This window comes from Macaca mulatta, chromosome 15 (genome assembly GCF_049350105.2).
Source record: "Macaca mulatta isolate MMU2019108-1 chromosome 15, T2T-MMU8v2.0, whole genome shotgun sequence".
NCBI classification, from domain to species: domain Eukaryota; kingdom Metazoa; phylum Chordata; class Mammalia; order Primates; family Cercopithecidae; genus Macaca; species Macaca mulatta.
Window position 1 is genome coordinate 126,884,490 of NC_133420.1, and position 27,490 is coordinate 126,911,979.

Consider the following 27,490-nt stretch of genomic DNA (forward strand, 5'->3'; position numbering starts at 1 on the left):
CTCCTAAAATGCTGGGATTATAGGAGTGAGCCACTATGCCTGGCCTTCACTTTTTTGTATTGTTTTCCCCTCTCTTTTCATTTGTATAGTTTCTAATGCTGTGCCTTTAAGTTCACAAATCTTTTCTTATGTCTTATCTGCCATTAGTCCTATCCAGTGTATTTTTCATCTCATAATTGTAGTTTTTATTTTCAGAAAAGTTCAGTTTGGGCCATTTTTATATCTTTCATGTCTTTTTTTTTTTTTTTTTTTGAGATGGAGTCTTGCTCTGTCTCCCAGCAAGCTGTAGTGTCATAGCGCAATCTCGGCTGACTATGACGTCCGCCTCCTGGATTCAAGCAGTTCTCCTGTCCAGCCTCCTGAGTAGCTGGAACTACAGGTCTGCACCACCATGCCCAGATAATTTTTGTATTTTTAGTAGAGACAGGATTTCACCATGTTGGCCAGGCCAGTCTCAAACTCCTGACCTCATGATCTGCCCCCCTCAGCCTCCCAGTGCTGAGATTACAGGCATGAGCCACCATGCCCAGCCTTTTTTCTTTTTTTTAATAGCAGCTCTAATTCATATACCATGCAGTTCACCAACTTAAAATGTATATTTCAATGGTGTGTTTGTTGAAAGTTATATTTTACAGAGTATTCAAATGTTATTTAATTTTAAATATTTTTAAAGCTTTTTCAAATAATAGAATATTTGTAGAGTTGTGTACCTGTTACCATGATCTGATTTTAATGTATTTTCATTATCCCCTGAAAAATGCTTATACCCAGTAGCAGCTGTTCCCTTCCCCTCGCCTCTCCCAGCTAGGTGCAACTACAAACCTACTTTCTCTCACTACATGTTTCCTATTTTGAATATTTCATATAAATGAGATCTTACTATTTGTGTTCTTCTGTTCCTGGTTTCTTTTCACACAGCATGTTTGTGAGGTCCACCTATTTGGTAGTATGTATTAGTACTTACTCCGTTTTATGGCTGAATACTGCATTGTATGATGGTATCATATTTTGTTTATCAGTTGATGAACATTCAAGCTGTTTCTCCGTTTAGGCTATTATGACTAGTGCTGTTATGAACATTCACATGCAAGTTTTTATGTGGGCGTGTATAGGTAGATGCCTATCTTACTGAATATATGGAATAAGTTACAGTAACTTTTAGTGTGTTTCTCTGCTAATTCCAACTGTGTATCAGTTCTGTGTCTGTTTTGGTTGATTATTTTCTTCTTTACGGGTCATGCTTTTCTGCTTCTTTGTATGCCTGGCAATCTTGGATTGGATGCTGAATTTTACTTCATGGGTGTTAAATATTTTTGTATTGTTATAAATCTTGAACTTTGTTCAGAGACGTAGTTAAGTTACTTAAACAGTCTGATACTTTTAGATCTTGCTTTTGTGATTTGTTAGGCAGACCTGGACCAATGCTTAGCTGAGGGCTAATCTTTCTTTTTTTTTTTTCTTTTGAGACGGAGTCTCACTCTCCCTCCAGGCTGGAGTGCAGTGGTGTGATCTCAGCTCACTGCAACCTCCGCCTCCCGGGTTCAAGCATTTCTTCTGCTTCAGCCTCCTGAGTAGCTGGGACTACAGGTGCCCACCACCACACCCAGCTAGTTTTTGTATTTTAGTAGAGACGGGGTTTCACCATCTTGGCCAGGATGGTCTGTGTCTCTTGACCTCGTGATCCGTCCACCGCAGACTCCCAAAGTGCTGGGATTACAGGCGTGAGCCACCGCGCCTGGCCAAGGGCTAATTATTATTTATTTCCTGAGCACTCCATCCAGTGCCCCATGATGACTTAGGAGTGCTGAGAACAAGCGCTTATCAGAGCCTGTATGATTCTGCTGTAATTCTTTCAGATGATTCTCTCCTGGGTTTTTTGTTTTGTTTTGTTTTGTTTTGTTTTTTTGAGATAGCCTTGCTCTGTTGCCCAGGCTGGAGTGCAGTGGCGCAATCTCGGCTCACTGCAACCTCTGCCTCCCAGGTTCAAGTGATTCTCGTTCCTCAGCCTCCTGAGTAGCTGGGATTACAGGCATGCATCACCACACAGTGCCAATTTTTATGTTTTCAGTAAAGAAGGGATTTTTACATGTTGCCTAGGCGGGTCTTAAACTCCTGGACTCAAGTGATCCACCTGCCTTGGCCTCCCAAAGTGCTGAGATTACAGGTGTGCACCACTGCGCCCACCCTCTTCTGGGTCTTTAGTAGTTTTCTCACTTGCATATTCTATGTTCTCTTGAATTCTGTTGGATACTTTGGACCCCTTGCAAATCTCTAGGGTTCTCTATTCTGTGCAGCTTTCTTCTCTTTGGTTACTCTGTCCTGGGAGCTCTTGCTGCCTTGATTTTCCCTGGACTCAGCTCCATGTCCTTAATTCAGGGCATCTGCCAGGTTCTGCCTCAGTTTACTCTCCGTGCAGCAGCGGTAAGCTGAGGCAGTTGCAGGGCTCACCTTTTTGTTTCCTGTGTCTCAGGGATTGCCTGTGTCCTTCGTTGCTTGATATCCAGTCTTGAAAAACATATAATGTATTTTGTTTTTTATAATTTAAGTTGCTTTTTCCGGAGGAATAGTAAATCTGGTTCCTGTCGCTCTATCTTGTCTAGTAGTGGAAATCTTATGTTTTCTTATAGATTTTTTGTTTTTATTTTCTTACATCTAAATGTTTTCTTCATTTTAAGTGTACTCAGCTGTGAGGTCATAGAGTTACTTTATTTATCTTTTCAGATTGCTACCTGATACCATTTATTTACTTGACATCTAGTTTATCATCTTTATCATTTTTTACATTCCTGAATGTGTTCAGGTCTATCTTAGGACTTCTCTTGACTTCTCTTTTTTGTGTATGTCTGTCGGATGCCAGCAACTCTGTTTTAGTAACAGAGGCCTTTCAGTATCTTTACACATCCAGGTGTGCTAGCACTTTTTAGAGTTTTTTTCCCCCCAGCTTTCTCTCAAACTCTTCTTGTTTGTTCTTGCTTATTCTTCCATATGAACTTTAGGATCCACTTGTCTTCCATGAAGAAACACAAAATCCTGTTAATTATTTACATGAATTAGCCTAGGCAGAAAAAAATATTTATAATGGCTTGTGTGTTCACAAACATGGTATGGCTTGCCTTTTTTTTTTTTTTTTTTTTTTTTTGAGACCACGTCTTGCTCTGTCGCCTGGGCTGGAGTGCAGTAGTGCCATCTCAGCTCACTGCAGCCTCTTCCTGGGTTCAAGAAATTCTCCTGCCTCAGTCTCCCGACCAGCTGGGACTACAGGCGCACGCCACTACGCCCAGCTAATTTTTGTATTTTTAGTAGAGATGGGGTTTCACCATCTTGGCCAGGATGGTCTCTATCTCTTGACCTTGTGATCCGCCTGCCTCGGCCTCCCAAAGTGCTGGGATTACAGGCATGAGCCACCACACCCGGCCATGGTATGGCTTTTTGACTGCTGAAGTCTTCTTTTGGGTCCCTCAGTAATATATTAAAATTTCATACCTGTCTTGCATATTACATGTTAAACTTTTTCTTAGATATTTAGGAACTACAAATGGGATTTTTATATTCTATTTTATTTCACGTACGAACCATTTTCTGAACAGTTAACTCTTACAGCAAACATTTTAATTTTATTTAACTTTGACTCCTCAGTGTTTGGAAATTAAAGACTGAGGAGTTATTGTAACCTCCATAATGCTACATTTACATTGTAGGTGAATACCAAATGGCCTTGTTTTTTTATTTAATAAAATTATAGGAATTAACCTTTCTGATCTTGTAGGTATTTTATCTTATTATAGCCCTTATAAATAAGACTTTATTAATATTCTTGTTTAGCGCCTGTTTTTTTGTTTTTGTTTTTGGTTGGTTTTTTTTGGTTTGTTTTTTGTTTTTGAGACAAAGTCTCACTCTGTTGCCCAAGCTGGAGTGCAGTGGCGTGATCTGGGCTCACTGCAACCTCCACCTCCCAGGTTCAAGTGATTCTCCAGCTTCAGCCTCCTAAGTAGCTGGGACTACAGGCACCTGCCACCATGCCGACTAATTTTTGTATTTTTAGTAGCAATGGGGTTTCACTATGTTGACCAGGCTGGTCTTGAAATCCTGATCTCGTGATCCACCCACCTCGGCCTCCCAAATTGCTGGGATTCAGGTGTGAGCTACTGTACCCGGCCGGCAACCTGTATTTGAAAGGTAAGTTAACAAAGCTGATGGTGAACATATTTCAGTAAATAGATTTCTTTGCTCGATAAGTACATAGGAATTTGCTCGAGAAGCAAAACAGCTTTTTAAAAACTGAAGGTTTGGCTGAGTGTGGTGGTTCACACCGGTAATCCCAGCACTCTTCCACACAGAGGCAGGTGGATCACTTGAGTCCAGGAATTCAATACCAGCCTGGGCAACATAGTAAGACCCCGTCTCTACAAACAATGTAACAATTAGCTGGCTGTGGTGGCATGTGCCAGTAGTCCCAGCAACGTTGGAGACTGATGAGGCGGGATCGCTTGAGCCGGGGAAGTCAAGGCTGCAGTGAGCTGTGATTGTTCCACTGTACTCCAGCCTGGGCAAGAGAGTGAGACCCTATCTTAGAAAACAAAAAAACCCTTAAGGTTTTACATTGCTGAAAGAAATTAAAGACACAAATAAATGGAAAGACATCTTGTTGCTTGTGAATTGGAAGACTTAATATTCTTAAGATGTTAATAACCACCTAAAGCTATCTGCAGATTGAATGCAGTCCCTATCAGAATCCTAATGGCATTTTGTGCAGAAATAGAAAAATAATCCTAAAATTTATATGGAACCCCAAAGGACATTGAATAGCCAAAACAACGTTGAAGAGGGGGGAGGGGGCGGGAAGCTAGAGGCTTAAATTCCTGATTTCAGAATATATTACAAACTCACAGTAATCAAAGCAGTATGATACTGGCATGAGGACAGACCAACGGAATAGAATAAACAGCCCAGAAATAAACCCTTATATATATGGTTAAATGATCTTTGGCAAAGATGCCAAGAATTTGTGTCTTCAATAAATGGTTTGGGAAAACTGGATATCCACCTGCAAGAGAATGAGGTTGGACTCTTACCTTACCCTATATACAAAAATTAATGCAAAGTATCTTAAAGACCTAAACATAAGACCAGACACTATAAAAGTCTTAGACAAAAGCATAGGAAAATGCCTCATGACATTGGGTTTGGGAATAATTTATTGGATATGATACCAAAAGCACAGGCAGCATAAACAGAAATAGACAAGTGGGATTACCTCAAACTTTGAAACTTCTGCTCAGCAAAGAAAACAGCTGAGTGAAAAGACAGCCTATAATGGAAGCAAACCATATCTCTGATAAGGAGATAGCACAAGGGGCTAATGTAGAGAGTATACACACAACTTCTGCAACTTAGCAAACCAAACAAACCAATTAAAAAATAGGCAAAGGACTTGAATCAACAGTTTTCTAAAGAAGATACACAGCTGACCAACGAGCATATGAAAACCGCTCCACAGCCAGAGCTGTGGCATGCACCTGTATGTAGGCCCAGCTACTTGGGAGGCTGAGGTGGGAGGACCAGTTGAGCCCAGGATTTTGAGGCCAGGCTGGGCAAAAGAGACCCCATCTCTAAAAAAGAAAAAAGGTGCTCACTGACACTAATCTTTAGAGAAATGCAAATCAAAACTACACCTTTTAGGATGGCTGCTGTCAAAGGAAAAAAAAAAAAAACAGGAAATAAATGTTGGCGAGGATGTGGAGAAATTGGAAGTCTTGTACACTGTTCATGGGAATGTAAAATGGTGCAGTTGCTATGGAAAATAGTATAGAGGTTCCTCAGAAAACTAAAAATTATCCAGCAATCCTGCTGCTGTTTATAACACCAAAAGAATTGAAAACAGGATCGCCCAGTGGTACTTTCACACTTATGTCCAGTCTAGTTCAGCATTTTTCACAAGAGCCAAGAGGTGGAAGCCACCTCAGTGTTTATCAACAGATGGATGGAAAAAGAAAATGTGGTGTGTATGTAACAGTGGAATATTATCCAGCTTTAAAAAAGAAAGAAATCCTGTCACATGCTACAACATGGATGAAGCTTCAGGACATTATGCTACGTTCGTTAAGCTCGTCACAAAAAGACAAATACTGCATGATTCCATGTATATGGGGTATCTAAATTAGTGAGACTCCTAGAGACAGAAAGTAGAATGGTGCTTTCCAGGAGCTTTGGGGGATGGGGAAAAGAGGAGTTCTGTTCAGTGGATATAGAGTTTCAGTTTAGCAAGGTGAACAACTTTTAGAGATGTATTGCACAGCAGTGTACTTACAAGTTAACATTATTATCCTGTGCTCTTAAAATGGCTAAGATGGTAAATTTTATGTTGCTATTGACTGCAATTTAAAAACTTATTTATTTATTTATTTTTTGAGACAGAGTCTCGCTCTGTTGCCCAGGCTGGGGTGCAGTGGTGCAGTCTTGGCTCACTGCAAGTTCCGCCTCCCGGGTTCATGCCATTCTCCTGCCTCAGCCTCCCGAGTAGCTGGGACTACAGGTGCCCGCCACTACACTCAGCTAATTTTTTTGTATTTTTTTAGTAGAGACGGGGTTTCACCGCGTTAACCAGGATGGTCTCGATCTCCTACCTTGTGATCCACCTGCCTCGGCCTCCCAAAGTGCTGGGATTACAGGCATGAGCCCCCGTGCCTGGCCTAAAAACTTACTGGTTTTCAAAGCTCAGTGTTACATCTATTTCTATTTGCACACTAATCTTAATGTTCTATTTGCGTAGCTTTTCTTTCCTGAATTACATTAGGCTCCTGAAGATCAAGACTCCAGATTTCAAAGAATATTTTACTTGTACCTTAAGCAAATAAGTACATACACCTGACAAATGAAAAGGTTACTTTTAGGAATGGAATGGAAATATGAAAGTAGAATTGTTTAGGACAATTTAGGCTGTGTGATTAAGCATAACAGAATGCTTGCATATTCATTCAAATTAAACAAAAAACCAAATATACTTACTAGGCGTAATTTTTCTTTTTTTTTCAGACGGAGTCTCACTTTGTTGCCCAGGCTGGAGTGCAATGGCGCAATCTCAGCTCACTGCAACCTCCACTTCCCAGATTCAAGCAATTCTCCTGCCTCCGCCTTCCAAGTAGCTGGGATTACAGGTGCATGCCACCATGCCTAACTAATTTTTTTGTATTTTAGTAGAGGTGGGGTTTCACTGTGTTGCCCAAGCTGGTCTTGAACTCCTGAGCTCAGGCAATTCATCCGCCTCGGCCTTCCAAAGTACTAGGATTACAGCATGAGCCACTGCACCTGGCCACCAGGGTACTTTTAATCAAAATGTTTAATACTTTATGAATTTCGTTCTACAGAAATATTTAATTCCTGCTTTCTAGTGGTGTTTTGTCTATTATAACTATCCAAGTGATACTACAAAATTTAAATCTATTTCATAGTTACAAGCTAAACATCACTTTGTTATAAAATAGATAAATATAATTCAGTATTGACATTAAAATTCCCAGATTTTTACTGACTTCTTCTGAAACCGCCCTTTTCATGTAAGAAAAGGCAGTGTTTTAAAAACTACAAATTTGGCTGGGTGCAGGGGCTCACGCCTGTAACCCCAACATTTTGGGACGGTCACTTGAGTCCAGGAGTCCAAGACCAGTATGGTTAACATAGCAAGACCTTGTCTTAGCCAAAAATACAAAACTTAGCCGGGTGTGGTGGTGTGTCCCTGTGGTCCCAGGGACTTCGGAGGCTCAGGCGGGAGCATTGCTTGAGCCCAGGAGGTGGAGGCTGCAGTGAGCCTTGATTATGCCACTGCACTCCAGCCTGGGTGACAGGATGAGCCCTATCTCAGAAACAACAAGAAAAGCCCTATAAATTTAAGTACATTTCCCATTCTGGATAAAACTAACTCAAAATTTTAATGTCAATTTGGGAAACTTAGTGAGCTTTTTGCCCTGAACATCAAAGTATAAGGAAATTTCTCTTAAAATCCTTTGGCTTCCGGTGGAGCTGCTGACAGGCTGTGCACTGCAGTGGGCTGCTGCAGAGAGCTGAATGTTACTGCTGTGCAAATGTGTTGTTGTAAAAGCTGGCTTGGAAGTAAAGGCAGCACACTCCTTTGCTGAAAGCCCTGCGTGGGTTTATAGGGGGCTTCCAGTGAACAGCCCACTCCTCCTGCGTTTCCACACAGTTCTGCTGCTTCCTGCCCCTTCCCCAGGACCCCCAGAGTGTTTCTTTTGTAGTATGGCAGCCCCCACAAGAAGCAAAGCTTTGAAGGGAAGTGAACCTTTCTATGATGTGAGTTTCAGGGTTTTTCTGGTTTTCCTTTCTGGAAAAGAAAAAATTAAATCTTAAAAGCCATATCGTATAAAGTAGGCAGTCTGGAAGTCACTTACCTGAGTCACTTAATTATTTTTCCGTAGGCTTTTCCTTGAAATAACACTATGATATAATAATGAGTAATTGTGGGGGTGGGGTGGGGAGTTGGTACCCTTTAAAGAAATAGCTCTAGGGCAATTGTTGATACATGTGCTCCTTCATATTTGTTGGTTCAGAATGCATTGGCTACCTATGTTCATATATCACTCTGTGGTCACAAGCCCTGTGCAGGCTACTTACTCTCCCTTGGTGCTGCCTCTTCCATTCATAACATTAGGGTGCTCAGACCTAGATCATCAGACTGGTGAAAGGTGAAGGAGATCACATGTGTAAAGTGCCTAGACTAAGATGTACTCTACAGAGCCCTGCCTCTGTGTTCATATTCACTTGTTTATGAAACAGGCATCAGCTGAGTGCCTGGTGTGAACTCAGCAGTACAGGGCCAAGCGTATCTGCCCGGGGGTGCTCTGATGCCTGGTGCTGGGATCAAGGCTCTTGGCAGCAAAGGCCCTCAAGGCAGAAGGAACACTATTTGCTCCTTGCCTCCATGGAGGCCTTTTGTCTGTCAGGATCCCCCTTGTCAGAGGCTACAGATGAGAAACTGCTGGGTGTATTTCCTCCATCTGTGCTGCCCGTTGCAGTGACCACTACCCACATGTGGCAGTGGCTCCTGTCCTGGACAGAGCAGGTAGAGACTTTTCCCCTCTTGCAGAAAGTTGTTTTAGATGATGATCTAGGTGGTGAAAGAGCTTGACCTAGTCACTGTTTTCTCTCTTTTTTTTGAGACGGAGTCTCACTCTGTTGCTTAGGCTAGAGTGCAGTGGTACAATCTCGTCTCACTGCAGCCTCCGCTTCCTGGATTCAAGCGATTCTCCTGCCTCAGCCTCCTGAGTAGCTGGGATTACAGGCACACGCCACCACGCCCAGTTAATTTTTATATTTTTAGTAGAGACAGGGTTTCGCCGAGTTGGCCAGGCTGGTCTTGAAAGTGATCTGCCCACCTCAGCCTCCCAAAGTGCTGGGATTACAGGCGTGAGCCACTGCACCTGGCCTGTTTTCTCATTTTAAATCCGGTTTATTTTTATTTTTATTTTTATTTTTAAAGTAACGGGGTTGATAGAATATAGAGAATGGCAGATAATCTATTAAAGATAATTTAGGCCCTATTTCCATGAATTTTCCTTTGTGACAATTTTAGGACCTGAAGAGCTACCTTTAAAAAATTTTAAAATATGGGCTGGGCATGGTGGCTCAGACCTATAATCCCAGCACTTTGGGAGGCTGAGGCCATAAGCTTGCTTGAGCCCATCCTGGGCAACATGGCAAGACCCTATCTCTACAAAAAAAAATTTAAAAATGAGCTGAGTGTGGTGGTGCACACCTGTGGTCCCAGCTACACAGAAGGCTGAGGTGGGAGGATCGCCTGAGTCCAGGAGGTCAAAGCTGCAGTGGGTTGTGATTGTACTACTGCACAACATCCTGGGTGACAGGTGACCCTGTCTGTAAAATAAAATTATTTCAGTGAACAGTCTTTTGCAGACTGAAGAAGGATACAAATACTATTTCAAGAATCTTTGAAAGAATTTTTCTGCTTAACCACACTTATCTTTTCTGCTAGGTCTTTTAAAGTTGCAGTGTCATGTACTGTCAGCAGTCTCTAACAGATACTAAGGTCAAGATCATTCTCAATTATATTCTTTACAGAATACTTCATTAATTCTGTAGCCTTTTCATGGATCTGTTTCAGTTAAGAGTTTTTGGGTGGCCTTCCCTCCTCCCACCCCAGCTTTTAAAAAAAATCAAGTGTAATTTGCATACAGTAAAATGCATGGATTTATGTGTGGTTTGAATTTTAGCAAGTGAACAACTACACTAAAGTTTCCTGCGTGTTTCCTGTCATCCCCCTACCCCGAGCATCTGCTGTCTGATTTCTGTCACTATCGCTTAGTTTTACCTGCTCTTGAACTTGATGCATATGGAATCATAAAACATAAACTCTTGTGTCTGTCTCCTTTTGCTGAGCATAGCGTTTCAGGGACACAGCGTGTTCTGTGTGTCAGTACTTCACTTCTTTGTTACTGCGGAGCGGTGTTCCCTTGCATGAGTATATGTGGTCTCTCCATTGTCTTATTGATGTACATTTGGGTTGCTTTCAGTTTTTAGCTTTTATAAAACTGCTGCAAATACTCATCTGCAAATCTTTTTGTCGACACACATACTAATCTGCCTTAGGTATATACTTAGGAGTAGAATGTCTGGGTCGTAGGGAAAGCCTAAGTAACTTTGTAAGAAACTGCTCAATTTTGCCAGTGTCTTCATACCGGTTTACTTTCCCATTAGCAGTGTGTGAGTTCTGATTGTGCTACATCTGCTCCAGCAATTGGTGGTGTCATTCTAATTTTAGCCATTTTAATGGGTGTGAAGTGGTATTTCATTGTGGTTTTAATTTGCATTTCCCTGATGTTGAATGCTTTTTTTTCATGGGCTTATAGGCCATTCCTATATCTGCTTTAGTGAAATGTATTCAAAACTTTTGCCCTGGTTCCCATTTTAAAAACTTTAATGTGTACCTTACAATGAGAACACAGGGACGCAGGGAGGGGAACGTCACTCACTGGTGCCTGTCGCGGGGGTCGGGGGCAAGGAGAGGGAGAGCATTAGGACAGATACCTAACGCATGTGGGGCTTAAAACCTACATGACGGGTTGATGGGTGCAGCAAACCACCATGGCACATGTATACCTATGTAACAAACCTGCACGTTCTGCACATGTATCCCAGAACTTAAAGTTTAAAAAAAAAAAAAAGTGCCTTAATCCCTTCTGCACCATTTTCTTTAAAAATACAACAATAGTGCAATTGGCATGATAATGCTTTTTAAATCTCTCTGAGAAGTCGTTTTCTTTTTTTTTTTTTTTTTTTTTTTTTTGAGACGGAGTCTCCCTCTGTCACCCAGGCTGGAGTGCAGTGGCGCGATCTCAGCTCACTGCAAGCTCCGCCTCCCGGGTTCCCGCCATTCTCCTGCCTCAGCCTCCCGAGTAGCTGGGACTACAGGCGCCTGCCACCTCGCCCGGCTAAGTTTTTGTATTTTTTTTTAGTAGAGACGGGGTTTCACTGTGTTACCCAGGATGGTCTCGATCTCCTGACCTCGTGATCCGCCCGTCTCGGCCTCCCAAAGTGCTGAGATTACAGGCTTGAGCCACCGCACCCGGCCGAGAAGTTGTTTTCTAAAGAAAGAATTACTTACTATGTTGAGTGGCCTAGAATGGTGCATGTCCTAAATAATGTTAAGAAGGATTTGAAATATCATTGGAGATAAAATATTATGAATAATATTTTGCTTCTGATAAAGCAATTATATATTCAAAATATGCACTGAAGTAAGTCTTGGCTGGGCGTGGTGGCTCATGCCTGTAATCCCAGCACTTTGGGAGGCCAAGGCAGGTGGATCACCTGAGGTCAGGAGTTCGAGACCAGCCTGACCAACATGGTGAAACACTGTCTCTACTAAAAAGACAAAAAAATTAGCAAGGCATTGCGGCACGCACCTGTAATCCCAGCTACTTGGGAGACTGAGGCAGGAGAACTGCTTGAACCTGGGAGGCAGAGGTTGTAGTAAGCCAAGATTGTGCCACTGCACTGCACCCTGGACGACAAAGTGGGACTCTGTCGCAAAAAATAAATAAATAAAATAGTCTGTTTTATTAACTGCCAAGAAATTTGAAATGATATAGACACTTGCTTATCTTTTTTCCCCTTTGAAATGCTTATTTAGATGGAAAAATTAGAATGTAACCTGGCTTATGATCCTAGAAGAATGTCTGTCTGCTGAAAGTGAATGCTTTATTCCTCTGTGCCTTCTCCTCTCTGGGTCAGGAGCCTGACTTTCTTGACCATGATCCAAATGTTTTAGGGCATGTTAGTGATACCATATATAATCTAATTCTTTGTACCATACTGCTGGAAACTGACCTGAGCCAATCTGGTCGTACCCCGTAGGACTTTTTGACAGGTTACAGTCACAACCAAAAAGACTTGAGGTAGATGGAGTTTAGCTGCTCCCGCACAACACTGCTACCAAGTTATAATAAAAGCTGGCCTCAGATGAAAAAGTCTGCCACTCAACAGTCATTTATTAAATGTGTATTTATTAGCAAGCAGGCACAAAACAGATGATGCGTCCTGTCCTGAAAGCTTAACTGTTGCATTTTGTAGGTACTCTGACCCCTCCTTTTATGAAAAGCTTACTTGAAGCACAGGTACAGGATTTGTCATGCTTATAGTTCATCCCAGTCAATCAGAAATCCTCACAATCAGGCCAGTCTTGGTGGCTCACGCATGTAGTCCCAGCACTTTGGGAGGCTGAGGCAGGCAGATCACTTGAGGTCAGGATTTCCAGACCAGCCTGGCCAATATGGTGAAACCCTGTCTCTACTAAAAATACAAAAATTAGGCGTAGTGGTGCGTACCTGTAGTCCCAGCTACTCTTGAGACTGAGGCAGGAGAATCACTTGAACCCGGAAGGTGGAGGTTGCAGTAAGCCCAGATCACACCACTGCACTCCAGCCTGAGCTACAGAGCAAGACTCTGTCTCAAAAATAAATCAATACTCACAACCGGTAGCTGGATGGTGGTGCTGGTTTATGCATCCAGACTGAAGTATCAAACACTATCCCTGAAGAACAGTCTCGTTAGATTCCTCTAATCTGTTCATGCAAATGTGGGGTGTATCTGTAAAATATTTTATGCAAATTTGCATATGTGGACGGTCACTCATTTCACCAATGAGAGCCCCTTTCTAACAGGGATTATTCTGATGAACACACCACTGATTTTACCAATAAAAATATTTTTGGTGCCCAGTATTTGAATTATAAATTTTCCAGAGGTATGGATAACAGAAGAGCTACTGTATTACTTCTGGAATGTGACTTCCTGCCTTAATAATGGCCATCCATCTCTGGAGCGTAAGTTTCTCATTTGAGCAGCTGCCGCCAGATCCGCCTGATCGACTCCCTGGTGTAGCTTAAACCAATCATATATGTTTTATCCTTGTCTCTGAAGTTAAATTAATTAACAACCCAGGCACATTATATAAAATTAGTAAGCAGAATTCATCTGGATAGTCCATACTCTCTCCTGATCAATTTAATTAGTAAATCTGGTGAAAGTCTCAGATGATAGTTTAATTACACAGCATCCAGTGACAAAGGAAACTAAGGTCTTGAACTCTTAATTTTGCTTTTGTGTTGTTTGAAATGTTTGTTCCTTGGTGCCATAAAGAAGTAGCACTTGAACATTAATTTATTTTAGCAAGGCCATTTTTACTGCAGAAAGGGTACACTCACCAGCAGTTTTGCCACGAGAGTACACCCAACAAAGAAGACAGGGTCATTTATAACCTGACGGACCCACCCTGCTGCTGTGTCCGGTTTCCATTGGCTGGAGCCGTACCTTACATTCCGTATTTGTCCCGATTGGCTAGCAACTTAGAACTTTTTAAAAGAGGCAAAGGTAGAGTGGAACAAAGGAAGAAGGAAGTAACTTGTGGAATGCTGAGAAAGGTAAAAACACTTTTAAATAAGGAAGGGGAACAGGCTGTGACCTAATGCTTGGACCAGTATAAGCATGCCAGGGCAAATACTTAGGCTAAATTGTGGGAGCTAAACACATAAAGTATATTGATTTTTTTATTACGGCTAGCAGATATTTAAGAATGTTAGCACAGGTCTTTGGATAAATTTTGCTTCTAGGAGAAGTTACTATTCCTAATTAGACGGGGAGGAAAGTCTTTGAAGAGGAACCTCTACTTTACTTTTTACAGTGTCATATTGACGGACAGCATGTGGGATGGGGACTGGAGAGGTTTTTTCCAGTGACTTATGTTTCAGGGCCCCTTGTCGGAAAACAGAAGGAGAAGCAGAGAGCTTGCTGATGGAGCTGTCCCTCTGTTCTCCCCGGGAAGCGCACTGGGAGTCAGCTTTGTGTCTCCAGCCAGGGCTGCAGGGGATAACTAAGATAAGGAAGGATGATGATGAAAGGCAACTGGCTGGAGTTGTTATCGCATCTTTCCATTTCAGAGTGCTAGCTACCGATGCTGTGTTTAACCTTGTGTCTGTGCTGGGAGGGTGGATCTTGTCCTGGCAGGAAATAGCGGTTGTTTGACCACACTGAACAGGGATGCAGAGGACACTAAGGTTGAGGGGGACATAACTGTGAAAGGTGAAAGGCTTCCTCCTCATCCTTCCCTCACTCCCCAGAGGAATATATTTTCACTTATGAACTAACACCAACACGTTCAAACCCACGTAATACTCAAAAAGTGAAAGCTTCCTTCCCTGCCCCCAAATCCCAGTTCCATCTCCTTGGTAACCACTGTAATTCTTCGGTGGGGGCATTTTTCTGTTGCCTTTCTGTTTATTTTTTGATTAATTTAATTTTTTTAGGGATGAGGTCTCTATCGCCCAGGCTCGAGTGCAGTGCTGCAATCATAACATGCTGTGACCTCAACCTCCTGGGCTCAAGTGATCCTCCTGCCTCAGCCTCCCAAGTAGCTGGAACTATAGGTGTGAGCCACTGTGTCTGGCCCTCTGTTTATCTTTATTTTAGAAGATTGTTTATTTATTTATTTTCTTCTTGTCCTTCAGTGGATACAAATCTGTTATTTATTTTTTTCGTTTTTGAGACGGAGTCTCCCTCTTGTTGCCCAGGTTGGAGTGCAGTGGTGCAGTCTCAGCTCACCTCAACCTCCGCCTCCCGGGTTCCAGTGATTCTCCTGCCTCAGCCTCCTGAGTAGCTGGGATTACAGGCATGTGCCACCACGCCTGGCTAATTTTTGTATTTTTAGTAGAAGATGGGGTTTCACTATCTTGATCAGGCTGATCTTGAACTCTGGGCCTTGTGATCCTCCTACCTCTGCCTCCCAAAGTGTTAGGATAACAGGCATGAGCCACCGTGCCGAGCTTAAATCTGTTTATTTTTATACATATAAATTTACCTTAGAAATAAGGCTTAGTTTTGATTTATTTTGTTTACATATATCATGCAATTAGGTTTTTTAAATACTTAGTTGATCCTTGTATGACTGTGGAAAGATTACATATTGATCTACTTTATTAACTTTAAGTGATAGTATGACTGCCATAGTTTAATTATTGCCCTATTAATGACAGTTATTTCCATTTAGTCTTACTGCAGACACTGCTAGAGTGAACACCTGTCAATTGCTTCTTAGTACTCCTATGCCAGGATTTGTCTCAGGTCGATTTCAAGAGAGGGATTGGCTGGGTTACCAGTTAACAGGCATAACAGATTCTGCCAGATTGCCCTCCAGAACGCCCCCATCTATTTACAGCCTCACCGTCTTTGTAAAAAAGTGTCAGTCTAGCCAGGCACAGTGGCGCGCGCCTGTAATCCCAGCACTTGGGGAGGCTGAGGTGGGCGGATCACCTGAGGTTGGAAATTCAAGACTAGCCTGACCAACATGGAGAAACCGCATCTCTACTAAAAATACAAAATTAGCCAGGCGTGGTGGTGCATGCCTGTAATCCTAGCTACTCAGGAGGCTGAAGCAGGAGAATCGCTTGAACCCGGGAGGCGGAGGTTGCGGTGAGCTGAAATCAGGCCATTGCGCTCCAGCCTGGGCAAAAAAAAGAGGGAAGATCTCAAAGAAAAATGTAGCAATCTTCCCACAACCTTTGCCTAGGATTGCTATCAATATTTTAGTTTTTTCCCAACTGGATGACATGAAATGAAATTTCATTATTTTATAATTTTCATTTTTCTCATTACTAATCAGGCCAAATATGTCACATGGTTTTTGGTCATCTGTATTTTCTGGTTTGCCTTTTTAATATATGATTATTTTCATTGCACTGTGTATAATTTTAAGATTTTTATAGAAATAGTTTTATATTTATATCTATTCCTTGTTATGGAAGCTACAAATAGTTTCTCCTAGTCAATTGCTTTAAAAAAAACAAAAAAGCTTTTAGAGTTACAGAAAAGTTATAAGAATAGTAGAGCATTCCTGTGTCCGCCTCATGCAGTTTCACTTTTCTCTAGTGTTGTCATCTGTCTTCATCATCTAGGGCTGCTGTGACAGAATATACTATGCATAGTCTGCGTGGCGTAGACAACAAACGCATTTTGTCACAGTTCTGGAGCTTAGGACGTCCAAGAACAAGGAGCCAGCAGGATTGGCTTCTCCTGAGGACTCTCTCCTTGGCTTGCAGACTACCGCCTTCTCCCTGTACCTCCACATGGCCTTTCTTCTGTGCATTCAGTGGGAGAGAGTGCTCTGGTATCTCTCTCTCTCTCTCTTTTTTTTTTGAGACGAAGTCTCACTCTGTCCCCCAGGCTGGAGTGCAGTGGTGCGATCTCGGCTCACTGCAAGCTCCGCCTCCCGGGTTCACGCCATTCTTCTGCCTCAGCCTCCCAAGTAGCTGGGACTGCAGGTGCCCACCACCACGCCTGGCTCATTTTTGTAAGAGATGGGGTTTCACCATCTTAGCCAGGATGGTCTCGATCTCCTGACCTCGTGAGCCACCGCGCCCGGCCCGTATCTCTCTTCTTATAAGGCTGTCAGTCCCACCTGTATGACCTTGTTTGACCTTGATTTCCTCCTTAAAGGCCCTATTCCCAGTAGTCACATTGGGGGTCAGGGCCTCGGCATAAGAATTTTAGGCGCACAATTCAGTCCATAACATCATCTTACATTACTGTGGCGCTTTAAGAAACCAGCACTGGGCTGGGCACGGTGGCTCACGCCTATAATTCCAGCACTTTGGGAGGCCAAGGCAGGCGGATCACCTGAGGTCAGGGGTCCGAGACCAGCATGGCCAACATGGTGAAACCCTGTCTCTACTAAAAATACAAAAATTAGCCAGGCATGGTGGCGCATGCCTGTAATCCCAGCTACTTGGGAGGCTGAGGCAGGAGAATCACTGGAACCCGGGAAGCAGAGGTTGCAGTGAGCCGAGATGGCACCACTGCACTCCAGCCTGGGCAACAGAGTTAGACTCCGTCTCAAAAAAAAAAGAAACCAATACCGATATATTAATATTAAGTATACTGTAGACTTTATTGGGATTTCACCAGCTTTCCCATGAACCTTTCTCTATTCTGAATTTCAATCCACATTGCGTTTAGCTGTCATCTGCCTAGCCACCTAAGGTCTGTGAAAGTTTGTCAGCCTTTCCTTGTTTTTCATCATCTTGACAGTTTTGAGGAGAACGGGTCAGGTATTTTGTAGAATGTCCCTCAAATTGGGTATGTCTGCTTGTTTTCCTCATGACTAGACTGGATTTTTGGCATGAGTACCACAGAAGGTAAAGTGCCCTTCTATCACATCTTGTCAGAGGTACATGAAATCCACATGACATCACGGGTTAGTCACAGTCATTTGGTTAAAATCGTGTTAGCTAAGTTTCTCTTCTGTAAAGTTACTGTTTTTCCCTTTCCACACTGTATTCTTCGAAACAAGTCACCTAAGTCCAGTCCACACTCAAAGGGGCAGAGGGGTTAAGCATCACTTCTTGGAGAGAAGTAGCTACGTATGTATAATTTGGAATTGTTCTATGAGGAAGATTTGTCTCCTCTGCATTTATTTACTCAATCACTTATGGCAGTATGGATTCATGCATATTATTTTACACTTTGGATTAAAACCCAATATTGTATACTTATTTTGTTGCTCATATTGTTCTTTCTTTGACTGTTGGAGTTTTTCAGGTTGGCTCCAGTATCACACTTTTCTCCCACCGTTTTCTTTAAAAATATGCTTATAGTGTGTTCTGTACATTTAACAGTCTTTTTTCTTAATAACTTTTCCTTTTTGTGTCTAAGTTTTAAACCGTGTATCAGTTAGGCTAGGCTAGGCTATGTTGTGATGGCAGCCCCAAAGTCTTAGTGGCATGTGACAAGCAAAGATTTTTTTTGCTCATGACACATGTCCATCACTGGTTAGGTAAGAACTATTACTCCCGCAAACCAGGCTGGTGGAGCATGGCTACTTCATCTGTAACTTTTTATTGAGCGTAATGTAAATGAAGTCATATTTATTTTATAATACATATATGTAGATATATCTGTAATGTGTGATACATACACACACAGAAATGTGCACAGCTCTGTAAACACCTTGTGAACGTCCTGGGTAAGTAAGTAGCAGATGGATGGAGAAACAGGACATCACCATAGGCCTGGCACGATGGCTCACACCTGTCATCTCAGCACTTTCAGGGGCCGAGGCAGGAGGATTGCTTGAGCCCAGGAGTTCAAGACCAGTCTGGGCAATACAGGGAGACAAAAATTAACCAGGTGTGGTGGCACGCATGCCTGTAGTCCCTACTACTCAGGAGGCTGAGGTGGGAGGATCCCTTGAGCCCAGGAGTTCAAGACCAGCCTGGGCAACATGGTGAAACCCACCTCTACAAAAAATACAAAATTAGCCAGGTGTAGTGGTACGTGTTTGTGGTTCCAGCTACTTGGGAGGTTGAGGTGAGAGCATTGCTTGAGCCTGGGAGGCAGAGGTTGCAGTGAACTGTGATTGCATCACTGCCCTCCAGTCCAGGTGACAGAGGTAGGCTCTGTCTCAGAAACGAAAGTATCATCACACGTCAGGAACCACCCTCTGTGTCATTTCCTGGTGACCACCCCCTTCAAGGACAAACACTACCCTGATTTGTATTGCCATAGATTTGTCTGGTTTTGAAATCTATATGAATGGAATCATACTGTATTTACTTTTTTTCTTCCAGCTTTTCACTAAATGTTTGTGTGCATTGGTTGTGATGTGTGTGGCTGTAGCTCAGGCACGCTAATTGCCATGTAATATTCTACTATAAGGAAGCACCCAGCATTCGATTCTATTGTTTCTAGTCATTTGGGTTGTTTTCAGTGTTTGCCTATTATAAATAATGATTCTAGGAGCTTTTAAAAAATACCTTTCTTGGTGAACATGTGTATGAATTTCTGTTGTATGTAAATCTAGAAAATCTAGAGCTGGAATTACTGAGTCAGAAGATGTGCTCTATTTATTTGTTGTATGTAAATACTGTCAGCTTTCTAAAACGGTTGTACTGCCGCTGTCATCTTAAATGCTGCAGGATAGAGGGAGAGTTCTGTGGGGTTTTGCACCATGGATTAGTGGTCTGGCCTGGGAGTAGCATTCTCACCTCTGTTCACTTAACCCTGAAGCAGTCAGCACAAGCAGTCCCACTGTGGTCTGGGATGTGGAGAGCCAGAACTATTATGTTCAACTTTTTAATCCAGAAATAATTAATTTTTTTGTAAATGGTGTGATAGAGGGAGACATTTTTAGACAAATAGTTTTCCTCAGATTTTTGTTTGCCTACGTTCCGTAGATTTAAATAAGAATTCTTACTGACATTACTCTTCAAGTAATTTGTGTTGAATTTTCTTTGAATGCCCCATTATTGCAAGGTTATTTAGAAATGGGTTTTAAATGTTTCCATATTGATAGATTGATAGATTTTTTATGATCTTCTCCTCTAAACTTTTTTTTTTTTTTTTTTTTTTTTTGGAGATGGAGTCTCGCTCTGTCACCCAGGCTGGAGTGCAGTGGTGCGATCTTTGCTCACCGCAACTTACACCTCCCAGGTTCAAGCAATTCTCCTGCCTCAGCCTCCTGAGAAACTGGGATTACAGGTACACGCCACCACACCAGCCAATTTTGTATTTTTAGTAGAGACTGGGTTTTACCATGTTGGCCAGGCTGGTCTCGAACTCCTGACCTCTAGTGATCCACCCACCTCAGCCTCCCAAAGTGTTGGGATTACAAGCGTGAGCCACCGTGCCCCGCCAAAACATTTCTGTTATTGTATTGTAGTCATTGAACATGGCCCTTGTGTATGGTTTCTGCTTTCCAGAATTTGTTGAGATTTCCTCGTGACCTAACACATGACAACTGAATACCCTATTTGAAAAGTTTATGTGTTCTATGTTGAAAACAGTTCTATCTACTGGGTCATGCCACTAATTACTTATTTCATTTTTTTGAAGTGTGTTTAGTCTTCTATGATTATGGATGTACTAATTACTCCTATTTTCACTTGTTTTTGCTTGATAGATTTAAAATCTGTCGTTATGTGTGATGGTTATAATCTTTTGGTAAATTATATCTTTCTTTTTTTCTTTTTTTTTGAGATGGAGTCTCGCTCTGTCGCCCTGTTTGGAGTGCAGTGGCTTGATCTCAGCTCACTTCAGTCTCTGCCTCCCGGGTTCAAGCAATTCTCCTGCCTCAGCTTCCTGAGTATCTGGGATTACAGGTATTCCCCGCCACCATGCCCAGCTAATTTTTGTATTTTTAGTAGAGAAGGGGTTTCGTGATGTTGGCCAGGCTGATCTCGAACTCCTGACCACAAGTGATCCACCTACCTCAGCTTCCTAAAGTGCTGGGATTACAGGCATGAGCCACCACGCCTGGTGATTATATATCTTTAAACATTAAACACCTTTGTCTTTTAATTGCTTTTCATTGTGAATTCCTTTTTTTTTTTTTTGAGACGGAGTTTTTGCTCTATTGCACAGGCTGGAGTGCAGTGGCGCTATCTCAGCTGACTGCAGCCTCCGCCTCCTGGGTTCAAGCAATTCTTCTGCCTCAACCTCCCAAGTAGCTGGGATTACAGGTGCCCGCCACCATGCCCAGCTAATTTTTGTGTTTTTAGTATTTAGATGACGGTTCACCATGTTGGCCAGGCTGGTCTCAAACTCTTGACCTCAGGTGATCCACCCACCTCGGCCTCCCAAAGTGCTGGGATTACAGGCGTGAGCCACCGAGCCTGGCCTCTGAAATCTGTTTTATCTGATGTTAATATTGCTGCTTTCTTTTTTCCTAGCAACTGTATAGCATACCTTTGTCTATCCTTTCATTTCAATTTCTTCTGTAAGGCTTTGTTTTTATTGCCTTTATTAAACATATAGCCTGAGGACTTTTTGGGGTTTTTTGGTTTGTTTTTGGTAGAGATGGTATCTCACTTTCTTGTTCAGATTCAGGGGATCCTCTTGTCTCGGCCTCCCAAAATGCTGGGATTATGTGAGCCCAGCTTAGCTTGAATTTTTTAAACTCATTTTGAAAATCTTGTCTTTTAACAGGTGAATTTTGTTTTGCATTGTAAAATGATAGCTTGTATGTTTGGACTGATTCCCACCATCTTATTCGGGTTTGTTTGCCATAATATTTCTTCTTGTTCTTGGGTGCCTTGCTAACATTTTCTCAGTTTCATTTTCTCTCTTGGTGTAGTGATTTGGAAAGTATGAAAACTTACATAGTTCTTCTAGTGCCGCCCTTAAAAAAAAAAACTCATTTATAAAGTATTTCAGAGACGCAAATGAGTATGGAGACTAACATAATGTTGGGGGAGATGTCTAGGGCTTCTGTAGATAAGATTACTTTTTTCTACCTTAGTTCCAGACCAGCTGATTGAGAAACACAGGAGTTAAGCAGACAAAGATTAAAATTACCACGCTTGGTTTATCTGTGTGGGCATTTAGATCCAAAGGCAACTGGAATTACTTGCGCAAGCAGTCACTGGCACGTCGGACAACCACAAGGACAAATTCCAGACAGTGCGTCTGCAAACGGGGTAGAGCCTTCGACACCCCGGATCCACGGGTGACTGTGTAGAATAGTGCCTCCTCCACCCTCTTATCTGCGGGGAACATGTAGCACCGGCAAGAAGTAAACATCCGTTATAAATCACATCCCTAAGATTTCAGGGTTATTTGTTGTCACAGCTTATTCTGACGAATGAACTCAATTCATCACAGGGTATAGAACCAGAACCATACTAATTGTAGGTTCGGTCAGTCTGAAAAAGGAGCAGAAAGGATAGTTAGCCTTCTTCATCTCGTGCATTTCTTATTTCACTCTCTGCTCACGGTATTGACTGGGGTGTTAGCTTTTTCCTCTTTGATGTATGGTGCTTTGTAAATTCTAAATACTGACACTTTCTTAGTTTTATACATTGTATGTTCTTCTCCTAGTCTGTGAGTTATGTTTTTAAATTTTGTTTCTGGGCTCCTGTGTTGAACAGAAATATTAAATCTTTGTGTGTGTGTGTGTGTGTGTGTGTGTGTGTGTGTGTGTGTGTGTGACGGAGTTTCGCTCTTGTTGCACAGGCTGGAGTGCAGTGGTGCCAGCTCCCAGCTAATTTTTGTATTGAAACACTAAATCTTTATGTAATCAAGTTTCTCAATCTATTACTTTACAGTTTGGGTGTTTTTTGTTTTGAGTAAAAAAGAAATCCATCCCTGTTTCACTGAGTTATTTTCCCATATATTCTTATACAACTTTCATATCTAGGTTTTTAATCCACTTGAGGTATTTTTTTTGCCTTTGGTGGGTAGTGGTGTATGGTATGAGATAGGGATCAAATTTTTTCCCTCCCCCACCCCCAACAACACGGACACCAGTTGTCTCACGTGTACTGAGTATTCTTCATCCATCGATGTGTAATGCCCCTAATGTCACATGTGATGTTTCCATGTATATGTGGCTCTCATCTTTGCCTGTTATATCTGTGCCAGTAGTACACTGTGCCAGTACTGCTTAAATTCTTGTAAGTTTTATTTATTTATTTATTTATTTATTTTTTGAGATGGAGTCTTGCTCTGTCACCCAGGCTGGAGTGCAGTGGCCGGATCTCAGCTCACTGCAAGCTCCGCCTCCCGGGTTCACGCCATTCTCCGGCCTCAGCCTCCCGAGTAGCTGGGACTACAGGCGCCGCCACCTCGCCCGGCTAGTTTTTTGTATTTCTTAGTAGAGACGGGGTTTCACCGTGTTATCCAGGATGGTCTCGATCTCCTGACCTCGTGATCCACCCGTCTCGGCCTCCCAAAGTGCTGGGATTACAGGCTTGAGCCACCGCGCCCGGCCGTAAGTTTTAATATATGGTAGAGCAAGAGCCCCCTTCTTGTTCTTTTTTTTTTTTTTTTTTTTTTTTTGAGACAGAGTCTCACTCTGTCGCCCAGGCTGGAGTGCAGCGGCACAATCTCGGCTCACTGCAAGCTCCGCCTCCCAGGTTCACGCCATTCTCCTGCCTTAGCCTCCCAAGTAGCTGCGACTACAGGCGCCCACCAGCATGCCCAGCTAAGTTTTTGTATTTTTAGTAGAGACCGGGTTTCACTTTGTTAGCCAGGATGGTCTTGATCTCCTGACCTCGTGATCCGCCCACCTTGGCCTTCCAAAGTGCTGGGATTACAGGCGTGAGTCACAGCGCCCGGCCTTCTTATTCTTTTTCAAAATGTTTTTGGTTCTTCTTGGCCCTGTGATCTTCTGGATTAATTTATATGTATTAACATGTCATATTTAATGTAATTTATTACATGTAACATGTAAATTTATTACATTTAATCCATACATTAGCATGCAATTTACATGTATTAGCATGTCAGGTTTCATGAAAAGACCTGTTGAGATTTTGATCAGAATTGCATTTCTTTTGAGGGAAATGACCATCTTTATGATATTGAGTCTTCCTGTTGATAAACCTACTTTATTTCTCCAGTTATCCATAAGGGATATGCACATCTTTTTTTCTCTATTACATTTCATAATTGCTTATTACAAGTAGATAGAAAAGCTGTTGGTTTTTGTATTCAGAAACATTGCAAAACTTTATTATTTTATTTATTTGAGTAGTTTGCCGATTCTCATCTGTTTTTTTTTTTTTTTTTTCTTGAGACAGAGTCTTACTCTGTCACCCAGGCTGGAGTGCAGTGGCACGATCTGGTCTCATGGCAACCTCCGCTTGCCAGGTTCAAGCGATTCTCCTGCCTCAGCCTCCTAAGTAGCTGGGATTGCAGGTGCGGGCCACCCACACCTAGTTAATTTTTTGTATTTTTAGTAGAGACAGGGTTTCACCATTTTGATAGGGCTGGTCTCGAACTCCTGACCTCAGGTGATCCACCCGCCTCGGCCTCCCAAAGTGCTGGGATTACAGGCGTGAACCACTGCGCCCAGCTTCTTGTCTGTATTTTTTAGATAGACAATCGCCTGCAAATAAGGACAGTTTTGATTCTTCCTTTCCAGTTTTCTCTGATTTCCTTTTTGTATCTTGATGTCAGCTAGCACTTCCAGTTATTACATTGTTAAACAGAGGTAATGATAGTGGGAAATTTTTCTTGCTTTTTATTTTATAGGGATGCTTCTAAAGTTAAGGTATGAAGTGTGGTATTTGCTGTTGCAACAATCTTTATCAGCTTAAGGAAGTTCTCTTTTAGCTCCATTGTTCAAAGACTTAATTGGAAATGAGTGTTGATTTTAATGACTTCCTTTTCTGTATTTAATGAGATAATCATGTGACTTTTTTCTGTAATCTGTTCATGTTGATAGGCTTTTTTTTTCTTTCTACGTTGAATAAGATTAATTTTCTTTTCATATGCTGTTGACCGTTTGTATTTCTTTTCTGAATTGAGTGTTCATAGCCTTTCTAGATTTTTTTCTCTTGGGTTGTGTTAGGGAAAAACTCAAACTGTTTTTCTGCTGTCACACCAACACAGCAATTATCAGCACAAAATACCTCTGTAATATGTGTGGATTTCTGTGGCAGACACCAGTTGGGTGTCCTCCCGTTCAATTTTGACACCATCTACCTGGAGATAGCATCAGATCTCACAGGTTGAGGGTTCAGTCCCCAAAACTACCCCCTTCTTCCCACAAGTCACAAGTCTGGGCCTCAGCAACTTCTGACTGACTGGCTTCAAGTTGGGGTTCCCGGGATCCCCTCTTTGGGTTCAATTAATTTGCTGGAGGAATCAGGGAAACTCGCTTACTAGTTTATTATGAAGGCTATTTTAAAGGATACAGATAAACAACCATAGGAAGAGATGCACCAGGTGAGGTCTGGAAGGGTCCCAAGTGCAGGAGCTTCTGACCCCGTGGAGCTGGGGTACACCACCCTCCGGGCATGTGGATGAGTTCTCACTCACCTTTCTGTCAGCCTCCATGGTTCAGCTCTCCAGAAGTCCTGTGAACCCTGTCCTTTGGGCCTTTAGTGGAGATTTCGTTGCTTGTCCATGATTGAAGGATGGGCAACTGTGTTGAAATTTGATTGGACAAAAAGGGTATAATCTACATGCAGCAAGGCCTGTCTGTTCAGATTCTTCCAGCCTCTCAGGGCAGCATGCCTTCCTCCAGGGGATGGGACGGGATGCTTTGTGGAATGAGGGTCTTACAGCTCACAATCATATTAGAGCCCTGCCTTGGGCTGGGGAGAGGAGAGCAGGAAACGGTCAGAGAGATTCTGTTTCCCAAGGCTGGCTTTCTGAGGTCCACAGCACCCAGCATATAACAAGATATTGTAACAAAAGTTACGGGAGTTGGGAGCTAGGATCTGTGGATCAAAACCAATAGGTATATAATTATAATATCACAGATGGTGATACTGCTTTGGAGAGACATTTTATCTGTTGTGATAATTAACTTTTATTATAGGTGTTTTCCCCCAAGGCTCTCCTGGTTTTTCCCTTTGTGACTTGTTTTGTGTCACACTTTAAAGTCCTGCGTGTTAAATTATAAAATTATTCATTGTTATGAATTACGTTACTTCCGAATTAGCCAGGACAAATAAGAGGAGGAAGATGAGGATTAAAATTCATTTATCTGGAATATTTTGTATGAGTTCGTGAATAAAACTTGGGAACCAGAAGAAAAATAAAATAAAATAATTCATTATAGCCTGGGCACGGTGGCTCACACCTGTAATCCCAGCACTTTGGGAGGCCGAGGTGGGCGGATCACGAGGTCAGGAGATTGAGATCATCCTGGCCAACATGATGAAACCCAGTCTGTACTAAAAACACAAAATTAGCCGGGCGCGGTGGCAGGCGCTTGTACTAGGGAGGCTGAGGCAGGAGAATCGCTTGAACCCAGGAAGCGGAGGTTGCAGTGAGCCGAGATTGCGCTACTGCACTCCAGCCTGGCAACAGAGGGAGACTCCGTCCCCCCAAAAAAAAATCCATTTTAATTTTATAGTTATCTGATAGCTTTTTCAAAATTATTTCCTCTGTGGTGTGTTTTATAAATATGTGATATTAGCATCTCATTTTCTTTTCATACGTGTAAACACCTGCCCCATATTGGATAAGGCCTTCTTTGTTACTGAATTGAAATAATCAGTTTTCTTATAAGTGTTCATATATGTCTGGGTCCAGATTGTACATTGCTGTGCTAAAATCCTATTGTTTTAGTTACTGTTGACTTACATTTGGGTGAGTCTTTGAGGCTAGGACTTAATCTTATGCTTCAGATCCAATAGCCTGTGTTCAGATCCCAATTCTGCCACTTCCCAGCAAGCTTTGTGACCTTGTGCAGGTTAGTCACTCCACCTCCTTAGGGCTAGTTGACCCTGGTAGTACTAACCTCACGGGGTATAATGAGCTGAATACAATACGTGGCTCTGAACTCTCCATCATCTGAACTCTCCATCATCGTTGGTTATCATTGTCATTTGAGTGGGTAATGCCGCTGCTGCTGCTGTGTTAATCAGTACTTTCATGAACATTTGTTCCTCTGCTCCCCATGTTCTTTCCTTCCCTCAAAAAACAAGCGACTAATACAGATGACAGCCTAATGTCTGTGGTCCTGTCTCTGAGGGGCAGTCTGTATTCAGGTGGAGCCTGTTCTCTCCTGCTCCCTAGCATGTCAAATCTCCTTTCTGCCTGTCTGTGGTAACTCAGCAGAGGCTGACTTCCCCCAGCTGTAGGGAAGCTGTCCGTTTCTCCATTGGCTCTGCCAGGACCTGTGAAGGCCGTCCACCCAGGTCAAGGGGGAAATACAAAGTGGAGAAAGTCCACTGTGTCTCTAGGTCCAAATAGGGCTCTTTAAATCTTTCCTATTAACAAGCACATACTTTATTATAATTCCCACCAACTCCTACATATTTCTCTGTTTTATGGTTAATTATCCCCAAACACCTATAGCTGTTATCCAGGAAAATGTTTTTCATTTCAAATTTAACAGATAGTTGCTAAAGGAAAAGGCAGTCAACCTGGAAGCCCAAAAGTCAAATCAAACCTACAGACACATTAGGCCCAAGGATGGATTTTAAGTTTTTTTTTTTTTTTTTTTTTTTTGAGATGA

At 42.3% G+C, this 27,490-nt stretch overlaps 1 protein-coding gene across 16 annotated transcripts in view; it reads left to right on the forward strand.

The window, feature by feature from the left end:
* The window catches only part of CDC14B (cell division cycle 14B), a 141,976-nt gene that overhangs the window by 23,744 nt on the left and 90,742 nt on the right, over positions 1 to 27,490 (forward strand). For 4 of the 16 annotated variants that reach the window (XR_013404994.1, XM_077966510.1, XM_077966507.1 and 1 more), the window contains exon 2: positions 19,934 to 20,055. The exons of the other annotated variants lie outside the window; for them this stretch is intronic. The gene's annotated coding sequence lies outside the window, so the exon portion shown is untranslated. The remainder of the gene's footprint in view (positions 1 to 19,933; positions 20,056 to 27,490) is intronic. 16 annotated transcript variants of the gene reach the window in all.